At 37.7% G+C, this 7,693-nt stretch overlaps 1 long non-coding RNA gene across 1 annotated transcript in view; it reads left to right on the top strand.

Annotated features, from left to right (window-relative positions):
* LOC108535752 (uncharacterized) overlaps positions 1 to 7,408 on the top strand; it is a 15,823-nt gene extending 8,415 nt beyond the window's left edge. The window contains exon 3 of the long non-coding RNA XR_001887317.1: positions 7,091 to 7,408. This is a non-coding gene — a long non-coding RNA (uncharacterized LOC108535752). The remainder of the gene's footprint in view (positions 1 to 7,090) is intronic.
* The last annotated feature ends 285 nt before the right edge of the window (positions 7,409 to 7,693 follow it).

The following is a 7,693-nucleotide window of genomic DNA, read 5'->3' on the forward strand; positions in this document are numbered from 1 at the left end:
CCTGCCTTCCTTCCTGCCTGCCTTCCTTCCTTCCTGCCTGCCTTCCTTCCTGCCTGCCTGCCTGCCTGCCTGCCTTCCTTCCTGCCTTCTCTTGCCTGATTGCTCTGGCTAGGACTTCCCGTACTATGTTGAATAGGAGTGGTGAGAGTGGACATTCTTGTCTTTTCCGGTTATCAGGGAGAATGGTTCTAGCTTTTGCTTGTTCAGCATGATGTTGGCTGTGGATTTTCATAGATGGCTCTTACTGTTTTGAGGTATGTTCCTTCAGTGCCTAGTCTGTTGAGAGTTTTTATCGTGAAGGGATGTTGGATTTTATCAAAAGCTTTTTCTGTGTCTGTTGAGGTGATCATATCGTTTTGTTTTAATTCTGCTTTTGTGGTGAATCATATTTACGGATTTGCATATGTTGAATCATCCTTGTATCCGAAGGTTGTACTTGATCATGGTATATTAACTTTTTGATGTGCTGCTAGATTCGGTTTGCTAGTTTCTTGAGGATTTTTGCATCTGTGTTCATCAAGGATATTGGACTGAAGTTTTTTTTGTTTTGTTGTGTCTCTGCCAGATTTTGGTATCAGGCTGATGCTGGCTTCATAGAATGAGTTAGGGAGGAGTCCCCTTCGATTTTTTTGGAATAATTTCTGTAGGATTGGAACCAGTTCTTTGTATGTCTGATAGAATATGACTTGAATTCATGTAGTCCAGGGCATTTTTGGTTGGTCAGTTTTTTATTACTGATTAATTTCAGAATTTATTGTTGGTCTGTTCAGGTTTTCACTTTCTTCCTGGTTCAATCTTGGGAGGTTGTGTGTTTCGAGGGATTTGTCCATTTCCTCTAGATTTTCTAATGTGTGTGAATAGTTGTTTGTAGTAGTCTCTAAAGATCTTTTGTATTTCTGTGGGGTCAGTTGTAATGTCATCTTTGTCATTTCTGATTGTACTTATTTGGATTTTCTCTTTTTTTCCTTTGTTAATCTAGCTAGTAGCCTATCAATTTTGTTTATTGTTTTAAAGAACCAATTCTTGATTTCATTGATCTTTGGTACGGATTTTTGCATCTCAGTTTTATTCAGTTCTTCTCTAATTTTAGTTATTTCTTTTCTTCTGCAAATTTTGGGGCTGGTTTGTTCTTTTATTTCTAGTTCCTCTAGGTACAATGTTAAATTGTTAATTTGATTTAAATTAACACATTAACAAATTAAATTGTTAATTTGATTCTCTTAATGAAGGCTTTTAGTTCTGTAAGTTTTCCTTTTAACAGTTTTAGCTGCATCCCTAAGATTTTGTAAGTTGTGATTCTATTTTCATTTTCATTAATGAAATTAATTTTATTAATTAATGAATGAATTTTTATTAATTTCAAAGAATTTTTTTATTTCTGCCTTAATTTCATTATTGACCCAGGAGTTATCCAGGAATAAATTGTTTAAGTTCCATGTATTTGTGTAGTTTTGAGAGATCTTAATTTTGATATCTCTTTTTATTGCACTGTAGTCCAAGAGTATACTTGGTATGATTTTTATTTTTTTGAATGTATTTAGACTTACTTTATGACTGAACATGTGATCTATCTTAGACTATGTTCTGTGTGTAGATGGGAAGAATTTGTATCCTTCCATTATTGAATGAAGTATTTTGTAGCTGTCAATTAGGTCTAATTGGTCAAGTGTCAAGTTTAAGTCCCAAATTTGTTAGTTTTCTGCCTGGATGATCTTTCTAACACTGTCAGTGGGGTGTTGAAGCCTCCCACTATTACTCTGTTGCTGTCTGAGTCTTTTTTTAGGTTAAGAAGAACTTGATTTATGAATTTGGGCATGTATATATTTGGCATAATTAGGTCTTCCTGTTGAATCAAACCCTTTATCATTATGTAATGCCTTTCTTTGTCCCTTTTTACTGTTGATTGGTTTAAAGTCTGTTATATCTGATAAAAGAATTGCGACTCCTGCTCTTTTTTGTTTTTTATTGCATGTTAGTTCTCCATTCCTTTACTTTGAGCCTGTGTGTGTCGTTACATGTGAAATGGGTCTCTTGATGACAGCAGTCAGGTCTTGTCCTTTCATCCAACTTTTCACTGTATTCCTTTTAAGTAAGACATTTAGTCAATTTATATTCAGAGTTAGTATTGATATATGAGATTTCAATCCTGCCATCATATTGTTAGCTGGTTTTGTAGACTTGATTATGTAGTTGCTTTATAGTGTCTCTAAGCTATGTGCTTAGTGTGTTTTTGTGGTAGTAGGTGGTGTGTTTTTGTTTCCATGTTTAGCACTCTCTTAAGGACCTCTTGTAAGGCTGATCTAGTTGTAATGGATTCCTCAGCATTTGCTTGCCTGAGAAGGATTTTATTTCTCCTTTACTTATGAAGCTTAGTTTGGTGGGATATGAAATTCTTGGTTAGAATTTCTTCTTTAAGGATGCTGAAAATAGGTCCTCAATCTCTTCTGGCTTGTAAGGTTTTTGCCGAGATGTCCGCTGGTAGCCTGATGGGGTTCCCTTTGTAAGTGACCTGACCCTTCTGTTTAGCTGCCTTTAAGATCTTTTCTTTCATGTTGACTTTGGTGCATCTCATGACTGTGTGCCTTGGGGATGGCCATCTTATATAACGTCTCATACGAATTCTCTATATTTCTTAATTTGCATGTCAACCTTTCTAGCAAGATTGGAGAAATTTTTCTGGACTATAGCCTCAAATATGTTTTCCATATTGCTTGTTCTCTCTTCTCTCTCAGGAATGCCAATGAGTCGTAGATTTTGCCTCTACATAATCTCATATTTCTGAGGTTTTTTTTTTTTCATTATTCTTCCTTCTTTTTCTTCATTTTTCTCTGACAAGTTGATTTGAAGAACTGGTTTTCAAGCTCTGAGATTCTTTCCTCAGCTTGGTCTGTTCTGCTGTTAATACTTTCAGTTGTATTATGACATTCTTGTAGTGAATTTATCAATTCCAGAAGTTCAGTATGGTTCTTTCTTAAAACGGCTATTTTGTCTTTCAGCTCTTGGATTGTTTTACTGGATTCTTTGGATTGGGTTTTAGCTTTCTCCTGAATCTTGATGAGCTTCCCTGCCATCCAGATTCTGAATTCTATGTCTGTCATTTCAGTAATTTCAATCTGGTTAAGAACTATTGTTGGTGAGCCAGCAGGCTCATTTGGAGGTAAGGGGACATTTCTGGCTTTTGGAATTGCCAGAAGTCTTGCACTGATTCTTTCTCATGTTAGAGGGCTATTATTCCTTTAACTGCAGTGTAAGTTGAGTATATTCAGTAGGCCTTGTTTCTGGGTGCTTTCAGAGGGCCACAGCTCTATATAGATCTTTACTGTGGCTAGATTCTTGCCCTGGGTGTCACAGAAATGTACATTGGTGAATTATTTTGTTATAATTTTGGCTGTGATCCGGTAGCTGGCAGTTAACATTAATGTCCAGCGGATAGGCTCTTACTCAGCTGCATATTTCTTTTGTATTTCTGTGTGTTCGCAGCCGTGCTCTGTGGTGGGGATGGGGAGAGAGATGACCACTCACAAGGGCCACTTCTGGGCCATGAATGAGGCCCCTCCTATCACTGGCACCACACCTGCATTACTGTTGTTTGTTGTCTTGGGTTGCAGGGCTCCCTCAGACAGAGGCCATGGCTGCCAGACAGGCCACACCCTTCCCAGACCAGCACTGTGGAGGAAGGCATGTCCCATTCCTGCACTGGCCCACAAACCCACATGTCTCACTCCTCTCAGTGTTCTGAAAGTGGGATTTCTCCCCAATTTGAGTGCCAGCAGCCCAAGCTGTGTGCTGTAGCCCTGTAGCACTGGGACCAGCCTGTGGCTCCATCGTTCGGACCCTCAGGTCAGTCACCAGCAATCTGAAATGCTCCCAGGCTATCAGGAAGGTACTTAGGTGAAGCCACCAGCAAAAACAAGGCTGGGCAGCAGAGTCTGCCTTGTGCACACATTCCTGCAGGGCAGCTTGGCAAGGGCCCTGGAAGGGGCTGTAGGGGAGGAGGGCCTGCAGAACAGGTGTTCCTCTGTCTCACAGGGAAGCTGGCCCCACTCTGTCCTGCCCCAGCATTCAGGGGGGGCAACTCCTACTTGAAGGGAAATAAGAAGTCTTGGGGGATGGGCGCCTATGGCCACCTTCTGCTGCAGCTCCCTTGTGTGTAAAAACCCCTGGGCTCCATGCATTCTAGAGCTCTGTCTCTGCCTACTGTTTGGGCAGATCCCCCGCCAGTTGAAATGTCTCCAGGGGACATGGAATCTTGTAGCTAGGATCTCTGAGGTCCATAGTGAGAGTGGACTGCCCGTTGTCCATTCACTCTTCCCGTCCTAGGGGCCTTTCAAGGCCAAGAACTAGCCCTGGCAATGGGCAACCCCCCACAAGGTTCCCAGCATCCTCCCTCTTCAGCTTCCAGTTTGTATCACCTCTCTATCAACTCTTGGTGTTTTTTCTCCAAAGATCTGCTCAAAATATGTTGGCTTACTCGATATTTTGGTCTTTACCAGTGGCAGTGGTGCTTCTTGGCCCTGTCTAATTGGCCATCTTGTCCTTCTTCCACTAAAATTATTTTAAAATAGTTTCAGGCCGGGCGCAGTGACTCACGCCTGTAATCCCAGCACTTTGGGAGGCTGAGGCAGGCGGATCACCTGAGGTAGGAGTTCGAGACCAGCCTGACCAATATGGAGAAACCCCATCTCTACTAAAAATACAAAATTAGCCAGGCATGTTGGCACGTGCCTGTAATCCCAACTACTCGGGAGGCTGAGGCAGGAGAATTGCTTGAACCCGCGAGGTGGAGGTTGTGGTGAGCTGAGATTGCACCATTGCACTTCACCCTGGGCAACAAGAGCAAAACTCCGTCTTAAAAAAAAAAGTAGTTTCATTGATAACCTTCCTTTGAACTATAGTTAAAGAGTTAAAAGTAGCTTTGTTGAGTGCCCATCAATGTAATTACCTCAGATATAAAAGTCCTGTAGATTTTTAAAATATGATATTTACTCAGCTCTTATTTGCCCAGTAACAGTGGGATCAGAATTTTTTTAGCTTCTTCCATTTACTTATATTTGGAGAGATGATGATGATGATGATGATGATATCCCAAGAGCTTTTAATATTACTTTAATGAATATTTATTAAGTACTCACTATATGCTCTACAAGTGTCATGTAGAGGGTGGCACATGGTGATTTCATGACATGGAGGTATTCAGGCATTGTCTGAAATGTTCTCTGGGAGGATGTCTGGAAAAAACTCAAATTCCAGATCATGTCTGTAACCATGATATCTCCTCCACCATGAATGAGGAGGAGGAGGAAGAGGAAGAATTATAAGTCAGGACTTGCCTCTTGCCTTTATTAATTTGCTGTTTCAATTAAGTTTAAATAAAACTACATGACTGAAGGATGCTGCCCTTCCCCTTTCCTTCATGGCTACCATTTGAAGGGCCTTTGCTCATTTTTGTTGAATTGCTTGAAGGTGTTTCTCTTAGGCCCATCATACCTTTCATTTTTTTTTTTATTTAAAAAAATTGTTAATTGTAGCAAAAGCATAACATAAAACTAACCATTATTAAGTGTACAGTTCAGTAGTGTTAAATAGATCCATATTAAACAGATCTTTAGTACTTTTTCATTTTGCAAAATTGAAAATCTGTATCCCTGAAATAGCAAGTCTCCATTTCCCCATCTTCATCCTCTGGTAACTACCATTCCACTTTCTCTTTCTATGAATTCAGCTACTCTAGGTACTTCATATAAGTAGAATCATAGAGTATTTGCCTTTTTGTGACTGGCTTATTTCACATAGCGTAAGTTCCTGAAGGTTTATCTGTGTTGTAGCCTGTGACTTACGCCTTTCATTTTTAGCTTTGGCTGCTGCTGCCATGTTCCCTATATTTCAGCTGTGGTTTAAAACAGCTTGAGAGGACTCAACTCAGGCAGCCAAGAAAAATAGCAGCAAGAGCTCATTCTACCTATTAAATACTAACAGGTTGCTTTCAGGAGGGAAGTGAGCAATTATTGTTTGTTTATTCCAGAACATCTGGATATACATGTGGTTATATGTTACAGTTAAAAATTTGTATACTAGTTCATGTTAACTGCAAAGACAAACTATTAGCAAATTATCTATTAGACTTCATTTGGATTTGTCTCTGGTTTATTTAAGTTTTGCCTTTGATAGTAGCAGAAAATGAATCAATAAATGCAAATGAATTTATATTTCTTAAGGCATCCATTTCTCACCAGAGATAGTTAGTTTAGCTAACATTTGGAAGTGCTGATACCACTAACAAAGCCTAGCATCAAATAATTTCTTTTTTTAATGTCTTAAACACAAATAAAAAATTTACAAACAAATTTGCTTTATTTTCTGAATATTTATAGAATACATAAGAATTGATTTTATGTTGTCTTCATAAAATTGTATAATTGGGCTTATCTGAGGTTTGTTTTCATTCTCTTTAATTAAATTATTAGTTAATATCTCATATTCCTATTTATTCTTACCATGCATACAATCTGTAGCCCATTGGCATGGGAACTCTTGAAATACTGCATGTATTTCTTTTTTTATCCAAAAAACTATTTGAAAGCTTGCTTTGCTAGGTTGTTTTTTACATGAGTGTGAGAGTAGCTAGCTATTTCTAGCATTAAATGGGCAATGGGAAATAAAAATTACAGCTCTTTCTGAGTTAGATCTCCATGTGGCTTCATTATTTTTTTGCTGTGAATTTCCAGAAGAGTAGATACAACTGTAATAAAATGTAAATGAGAAAATCTATTCAAAAACCAAATATAAAATGACTTGAGGAATTTTTTTTCTGGTTTACCTATACTTCATTTGTCTTTATTAAGGTTAGTGAGAGAAATGTGTGTGGTTTATATTGTAGATACATGCACACACAGCAGGATAAATTTTCATTTTAATGCCAATTAAGAATTTAATTGTACTTACATATATCACAGTTATAAAGGAAATAGAAAAATAAAGTCTACCCCATGTGAAATGACTCTCACTGGTATTGTTTTGCCCATAAGAACTTCTGTCTTGTTTCAGTGAAGCAAGGAACAATCAGTAATACAACATTTGTATCTCATTTCAGGATGACGATGATGATCCTTTTATGAACACTAGTTCTTTAAGAAGAAACAGAAGATAATATATTTAATGGCACTGAGAAACATGCAAGATAACAGGAAAAATCAAAATGTTACAAGCTAAGAGTTTACAGTTTAAGATTTTAAGTATTGTTTCCTGAGCATGACTCCATAAGTAAGAAAGTTCTAGCTCAAGGACATAAACAATAACATTGATTCACCTTGTTTTTTTAACCTGGTTGTTATAGTAAGAGCTTTGTTTCAATATCATTCTTGAGTTAAGATTAAAATAAAGCTACCATTTTACATTTCTGCTTCATGATCAAAAACTATGTCAGTATTTTAATATGGTTACATTTAGCCAAAGTTGAGGGAAAGAGCTTATAACATTTAACTTCTTTGTAATTTTAGTAATTTCCTAGAGGTTCCGGGTTTCCTGAAAGTAAAACAATTTATGTGAACTTGTGCCTAAATTCACTGTTTGTTACTATGTATATTTTTTCCTAATGCTTCTTAAAAGACTACCTATTAGTTTGAACAGATATGTTCTTATTTAAAAGAGTAGAGTAACCTGTCAGAATTATTGAGTTTTTTATTCCAGTTGTAGC

This window comes from Rhinopithecus bieti, unplaced genomic scaffold, assembly GCF_001698545.2.
Source record: "Rhinopithecus bieti isolate Rb0 unplaced genomic scaffold, ASM169854v2 scaffold_12653, whole genome shotgun sequence".
NCBI lineage: Eukaryota > Metazoa > Chordata > Mammalia > Primates > Cercopithecidae > Rhinopithecus > Rhinopithecus bieti.